Genomic DNA, 8,072 nt, shown 5'->3' with positions numbered 1-8,072 from the left:
TTCAGTGGGTCGCAGATGTGTGTTTGAAAAAAAAAAAAAAGTTGTGGCAAAAAGTCTGTGCTGCGCTATTATTTTGAAGAACATGGGTTTCCTATGACATGCATGCAGTAATAGTGTAGTTTAGTCACACTCCATGTATCCACTGATTGGGTAATCCCAGCTACAGTTACGTTTACATTCTTGAAACTTGATGAGCCTGACAGTAAATGTTTTTATGCTGCACGTTTTTAGTGTATTTCTGTTGAAAAAAGGCTGCTAATTGAATGATTTGTAAAGGGTTTTCCTCTTATGCACTGCTGGTCATTATGCTTGACTATTATTCTGTTAATACTACTGTATTAAACTGCACCATTTTTCATTATATAAATTTGAGCGGTTGAAAAATTTCATACATTTGGGTTGCAATTAGTCATTAAGGAGGAGGTGGTGGGTCCTGAGGCTAGACCAGTTGAGAACCACTGCTGTAGAGCATGAACCATGCCACATTTAGGAAGTGTACATACTGCAAAGGTATGATCTGTTTCAATGCCATCAAACTGCATCCTTTCTGTCTTTCTCAAAGAAACCACTGATCTAATGAGACTGACTTAGTCTCAACAACAGAACACTGACTTTTATGAAAACATGTCAGATCTGTGTTTTCATTGTAGAATAGTGTGGTTTAGTAGAATATGAACAGTTCCCATTTCATCAACATAATGTGTGATTATGGTTGGCGGCGATGTGACAACATCAGGGTGGGAATTAGTGCATGTTGGTGGAGCAACTGCCCTTTTTTTTGCTTGAGCTCCTGCCCCCTAAAAATGTCCATGCATGGCCCTGAGTCAAGGCCTCTCTGGTGAGCTGTGAAGACATCCCCCCTGCTCCTGACACTGTGATATCTGTGTGAAAATAAGAAGTGAAAAGTATTCTTTTAGTAAAGTTTGAGAAATCTAAGCACTTACATTTATTCTTCATAATCTTCTTAATATTCATTCCCTTATTCTTAAAGTTATAAGCTTAAGTTTGAATTTCTAAAATATAAAACAAACTTAAAGTTAAACTTTAGTTGTGTAAAGGTTCAAACAGCAGCGCCTTATTAAGCCATCTGTTTTGTGCTTTTAACAGTGTCTTAAAGTAAAAAAGTTTCAAACAGAAAAGGAAAGAAGTTCTTCCTAGAACTGAGCAATCACGATTTTATCTCAGGCTGTCGCTTCCTGCTTGTTTATCTGATAACACGTGTTTGCTTGAGTGTAAAATGTTATTGCACGACATAAATGTGCAGTTCACGAGAAACCAATAATGTGATGATGATCATGATGTTTCCATAAACGAGATATGAAGGTGGGAGAAAACACTAAAAGACACTTCTGAGAAGTGATCAAAACAACTTCTTTTACAAGATGAACAGATTCCAGCCACATTTTTCAAAATAAAACAGCTTTTTTTATGCACACCAGCTGCTTCAGGAAAATTACAAATTCCCTTTTTCTACAGAAAGTGAAAATGGAAATATTTTGGCAGGAAAATCTGAGATAAAATTTTGATTAAAAAAAAATGTGTGACGATATGGTGTCAAATTTTCATATGCAAACTGGTGCTGCAATCTGCAACCCACTGAAATGCTCACACTGACCCAGCTGACACATGCATGCGGAGCATCTTGACTACATAGTTTAGTTTGTGAGCGACGTGTGGTGATCGTAGAAATGTTGTTTGATATGTTCAGCTTTCTAATCATCTAAATAGTACCTCTCGATTCTTACATCCTCTTTACATTCTTCCTCCATTACCGTATCATCCTCCCCGTATCATCCTCCCCATCCAAATTCTACATTATTCCACAATGTGAAAGCTGCCTTTGCTGCATGTACCATCTTCATGGAGCAGACGTGACCCGCCCTGGCATGGTGGTGACTTGGCATGAATACAGATGCACACAAACCTGCTGAAAGTAGCCCACGGCAGACACAGAGCACAGATAGGAGAAGTATGGTTAAAGTATACAGCAGACTGGGGAGCCGTCTACTTTAATAGTAGCAGGCTGCTTATAAAGGAAGACTGTTTGTGTCACACTGTATATCATTCATCAGAACAGGAAGTATAAAATAAAGGTTTTAATTAGTAAAGAAATGAAGTATAACCCAAGTTTACAGCTCACTGTGTAACAGTTGCTTCATTACAAATCCCTAATTAGACCGCAGCAGTAATCCTCCTCTTACAAACATTATAGCTCCTTATACACGGATTAACAGTTGTATATAATTAAAAATGTGACTTCACATTAAAGTCTTTTTATAAGAAAATAAAACGTGCTTTTTCTCTGTATTCATTTGTTCTTTCTGTTGCCTTTTTTAGTACAAAAACGCAACCTAAAAAACACAACACAGGCCAACTATCAAAGCATTAAAGATACTCAAATTCTAGCTACGATTACTCTTTAAAAAAACGTCGCTGAAGTTGGGCTGTGTCCCAGCTCTGACCCTCGGTGTACAAAAAATTAGGACAAACCTTCAAGTGACTTTTATTGGGAAAGCAAATGGCAGCCACAGCTTGTGGACAAACTGTGTAGGGAAGCCCAGGCAGGCCTGCGACAGATGGTCGGAGCGACCGGGTGACTGTTGACAATGTGTGCTGCGTTCAGGAGCGCGCATTCAGCACAATGACACAGAAAGAGACACGGAGACAAAACCTGAAGCTTCTGTTGTGTCACTTTTTGGACACACTCCGCACAATATGACAGAAAAATACTCTGTGAGCAGGGAAAGACGAGCGGGGACGCGGCAGCTGGGACTCGTGTGCGCATTATTTTTTCATCCATTTAGACTTTCCCGACTCCGCTTCACCTGCTTTTATCTTTTACATCCAAATGCCAACACAAACATTGCCCCCTCCGCTCCCTCAGGTAATGCCTCTGTGTCTTTGTCCTGCTAACTCTTTGCAATTAAGCAAATGGGTCATTAATTAACCGCCGCAGGCAACGGGACACACGAGGAGTTAATCAGAGTGGATGGATGGACTGCTGGGAAAGAGCATGACACACAAACACACACTCGCAAGCCTACTTCCACAAGCTATTGACATTTCTGAAAAGTGAGCCTCCAGTAATACGTGCATGAATAGAATTAGAGAAAATGGCAGGAGTAGATGAAAAGCAGCTTGATCATTGATTCTCGTTGTCAAACTGTGCTGAGTGGCACTTTCTTCTAGGAGAAAAACTTTGGTTGAAACCTCGCCTCGGGCCATCAACATTCAGAGAGAGACAAGAGGATATTTTTGCGGCGTGTGATGGCTCACAAGCTCAATCACCGACACTGCTGACAAATCATTTTCACGACAAATATCCAAACAGGGCTATTGACGGGGGAAACCACACAGGATTCATACAGGGCTGGATTCATACTGAGCAAATTGGTTTGATAAGTACCGAGCGGGTCCCAGACAGGTGCAGCCGGTGCTGAGGCATCACTTCTGCTGCTGAGACAGAGGCTGATTGTAAATGCAGACATGTCTCTCAGACCTTTTCTGCTTTAAACCGGGGTTTCTCTCGAGGCACACAGAAGAGTTCTTTTTATCTTTTCTCTGTCTCTGGCTCTCTCTCTGATGTGTGAGTGTGTGTTTGAGCAATAGATGATAGATGGATTGGGGGTAGCACTGAGGTAATCACACACACAAATGTTGGGAATGTTTGGAATCCGGACCGGCGGAGGAGAATACCAAATGTGTCCTGCACCACACAGCAAGAGGTGCTAAAGAGAGAGGCAGCAACTATTATTACTCAGGGTTAATAACGTCGAAGTTAGGTTGCACCTCACAGTTTTCTAATAAATAATTTTGCATATTATTTTCTTAATTGTTTTGTTACAATGACTTCACAGCTTCCCAGAGCAGAAGGCCTCATATGTCATTGTGCTTTCCCTGAACAGATTAAAACTTTATATTCAGTTTGCATCACATTAGACATAAAAAACAAATATCTTCACATTAAAAAAGCCAGGTGTGCGAATAGAAGCAAACAGTTTTTGACAGTGTCGGCGTGTCGAAATGTCAGAGTGTGTTTAAGTTAAGTTTAGCTGTTTGTGTTGATGCTATATAGCTTCAGGAGCAGGATCACACCTCAACCGTGTCTCTTTCTTCTTTCCCATATATTCAAGCCCTCTCCTCCTCGTTCGCTCTCGTATCCTGCACCCCTTCCTCCCTCCTTTCCTCCCTCCCACCCCTTTCTTTTTCTGTTTCTTTCTGTCCTCTTATCCGTAGGGCCCGGGGGGCTGACCGCAAGAACTTGCACCTCTCCAGGCCCTCTCATCTCATCAATCAATACATTGTTATATCATATCCTGTTGATGGTGTGGTCCTTGCTAGTGAATTTATGTTGTGGACCAATGACTGTATCTGCTCTCATTATATGAAATTGATGCCAAAATATCCCCCGTGTTAGGCGCTGCCATCTTACGCTGGTGACGTCATTTGGAGCCAGAGCTGCGCAGTAGAGATCGGCAGGTGGCACTGCTGTAGCCACTTACGCTAACCAAAACACACACTTAACTAAAAACAGCAATGATCCCACACGTCACAGTAAATAACTAATTAAAAAAATGAACACTTGGACGTAAATCAGCATGATAAGAACTAACTATGACAGAAATCATGTTTGAGAAAGATGATATATTTTGATTTTATATTTTGACATGTCCCATCTTTTAATTTGGAGGAGGCGGGCTTTATGACCTATACTGCAGCCAGTCAGCAGGGGGCGATAGAGAGGGTTTGGCTTCACTTTTAGGGAGCTGTCATGTCGTCCATATTTTTTTACAATCTATCGCAGCATCCAAAATGTAAATACATGTGGACACTGGTTTTGTTGCTTTGGGCAGAACACGCATCCGGAACCTGTTCCTCAAGTTGTTGTTCCTTGTTCCTCTCGTCTTGTTTAGAGAAAAATGTGTTTAAAAATTCAGGCACTACACAATTATTTACCGACTATTAGTTTCAGTTCTAAATTGAAGACAAATTATAAGCAACTACTGACCCAAAAACCACAGGCACGAAACTTTGCAAACTTGCATAAAACACACAGAAAAGGAGATCAAGGTCTTCCTTGATGTTTCAGCACATTAACACAATGCTATATTAATATTTCCCCAGCAGATGGCAGACTTTCCATCACTGCAGCCCATCTGGCAGCTAAAACAAACAATATTCAGCACTTCACATGAAGTTAAAAAAGGAGGAAGCGAATAAAATAAAAAAAACTCTGTTTGTTTTTTCAACAGGGATCTGAGACACAGATAACCGCGTGACATCACTTCCTTCCCCTGCAACTGAGTCAAAGGGGAAGAGGTGTTTCTTCCTCGGACATCCTCCCTTTTCCTTTAACCTCTCATGACGGCCCGCCTGACCTTTTTGTCTGTCAGCAGGAAAAAGAGAGCAATGAGGGGTGAGACAGTTAACATGTCAGAAGACAGGGCAGGAAACGACGGTGACACAGGATGACAGTTGTTTTGTCCGTGCACTCAACGCTATCTGATCTAGCAGAGGAAGGAAGGGTGGGGAACATAAAGGAGACGCTAAGAGTCTCACCTGGACAAACCTGAAACTCTGCTGCTGCTGTGGTGACGTTAAAGTCAAAGAATGTGAGCCGCATGAAGCATCAGTAAAATATTAACTTCTATTGTTCAGAGAAGAGCAAGAATTTCTTTAATAATGTGAACATAAACTGCTCGGCCAAAACACACAAGCACTGCAGGGAGCAAGAGGAGGTTGTGACTAGTATACTCAACATTTGCACTGAATCACAGAGCCAATGAAAGGCAGAGGAAGTGGAGTGCAGGATTACATGTATCTTCCACAGTGTTTGATCTAATAGTCTGTGTAAGCAGTGCAGCAAGAGGAGAAAGAAAAGTTTTATGTTGTACTTAGTGCCTAAATGGATTCATTTATTTCTGACTGCACTTTTGTAATCAAATTTCCCCCCTTCATTTGGATAATTACTCAGACTGTCTGGGACAACAGAGCCAGAGACTAGAGCAACTACTGTAATTTAATTAGAGAGACTTTCTTTGACTCTGCTGAGGCTGCAAAACAGGGGGGAGAGAGGAGGGGAGAGAGAGGGAGAGAGAGAGAGAGGGAGAGAGGGAGAGGGAGAGAGGGAGAGATTTAAACTAATTACTGAAAGCTTTCTTTAAATATCCTGTAATATTATTAACATAACATTATTGTATATTGTTTTATATTGTTATCAGTTGTTGTATGTGATATATTGTTGATGCTTTGGTAATATTGTCTTCGACTTTCATGCCAGTAAAGAATAATTAAACTGAAATAGAGATAGAGAGACAGAGATAGATATAGAAATGTAGAGTAATAGAGAGATAAGAGAGATAGATATAGAACAGGGAGATAGAGAGATAGATATAGAACAGGGAGATAGAGAGATAGATATAGAATAGAGATAGAGAGCTAGATATAGAATAGAGATAGAGAGATAGATAAAGAATAGAGAGATAGATATAGAATAGAGCGATGGAGAGATAGAGAGATATATAGAATAGAGATAGATAAAGAATAGAGAGATAGAGAGATATATATAGAATAGAGATGGAGAGATAGATAAAGAATAGAGTGACGGAGAGATAGAGATATAGAGTGATAGATAAAGAATAGAGATAGAGAGATATATATAGAATAGCGATGGAGAGATAGATACAGAATAGAGAGATAGAGAGATATATATAGAATAGCGATGGAGAGATAGATAAAGAATAGAGAGATAGAGAGATATATATAGAATAGAGATGGAGAGATAGATAAAGAATAGAGTGACGGAGAGATAGAGATATAGAGTGATAGATAAAGAATAGAGATAGAGAGATAGATATAGAATAGAGAGATAGATAAAGAATAGAGCGATGGAGAGATAGAGATATAGAGATAGAGAGATAGATATAGCATAGAGATAGAGAGATAGAGATAGAAATAGAATAGAGCGATGGAGAGATAGAGAGATATATAGAATAGAGATAGAGCGATAGATGAAGAATAGAGATAGAGAGATAGATATAGAACAGGGAGATAGAGAGATAGAGATAGAATAGAGCGACGGAGAGATAGAGATATAGAGAGATAGATAAAGAATAGAGATAGAGAGATAGATATAGAATAGAGCGACAGAGAGATGGAGAGATAGAGAGATAGATATAGAATGAGATATAGAGAGATAGATATAGAATAGAGTGATAGAGAGAAAACAGATAAATAAAAGGCCATCAATTCTCCAGACAGGGGAGATACTCTGATATAAAGACTGTTAAAAGGTGAAATAAAATACAGGTCTGTAAGAAAAGGCATTAAAAGAAGGCATTTAAATGTACTTAAATTATCAAGTAGATTGAATAAGTAATCAAAATGACTAAATAAATAGAGCTCTGTAAAACTTACACCCAGAGAGGTTGGGAGGTTTAAAACCCAATGTGTATAATGAAAGGTAAACATGCGTACACTTGACACTTGATGAAGTCAGCTGTACACCCATACTTAAGTGCAATAGAGATCTTCACCAGCAGGTGGTGCTGCAGCGCTGTCATAAACATTCACAGGGACAAACTGACCATACAGCAGTGTGTCTTCCTGTTCATTTACGCACAGCCCGACCTAAAGCCTACAGGTTTATTAGTTGTCATACAAAACATGAGATATTCACTGTGATCATACAGCTCAGGAGCAGATAAGCTCTCCGGCCTCTCCAGTAGTTAATTCCACTGTTTGATTCCCATCTGAAACTGAAGGTCAAGTGCAGTATTAGAGTGCAGCCACAGACTAGCATGCCATTAAATGAAAACCTTCTGACTCAATTTTCTCTTTAACAAGTGCAATAAATCAGAGGAGCGCCACCGCTGAGCAGAGCGTGCCTCTAACCCACGGCCTGCCGGTTGTTCCCATGCAGCCCGGCCAGTTAGTTCACTATTGATTCTCTGTCTGGCTGTGATACCACTATAACCAGCCGACCTATGAATCTGAGCTCACAGCACTGGACTGAGATCCAGTGCTCGCTGGCTTCGGAGGGGAGAGGAAACACAGAGGAGGAGAGGGGAGGC

Source organism: Semicossyphus pulcher, unplaced genomic scaffold (assembly GCF_022749685.1).
Source record: "Semicossyphus pulcher isolate SPU_LCO1_2020_fin unplaced genomic scaffold, fSemPul1.0.p SCAF_1, whole genome shotgun sequence".
Lineage (NCBI taxonomy): Eukaryota > Metazoa > Chordata > Actinopteri > Labriformes > Labridae > Semicossyphus > Semicossyphus pulcher.
The sequence above is the reverse complement of the archived record's forward strand: the minus strand, read 5'-3'. Positions refer to the sequence as shown.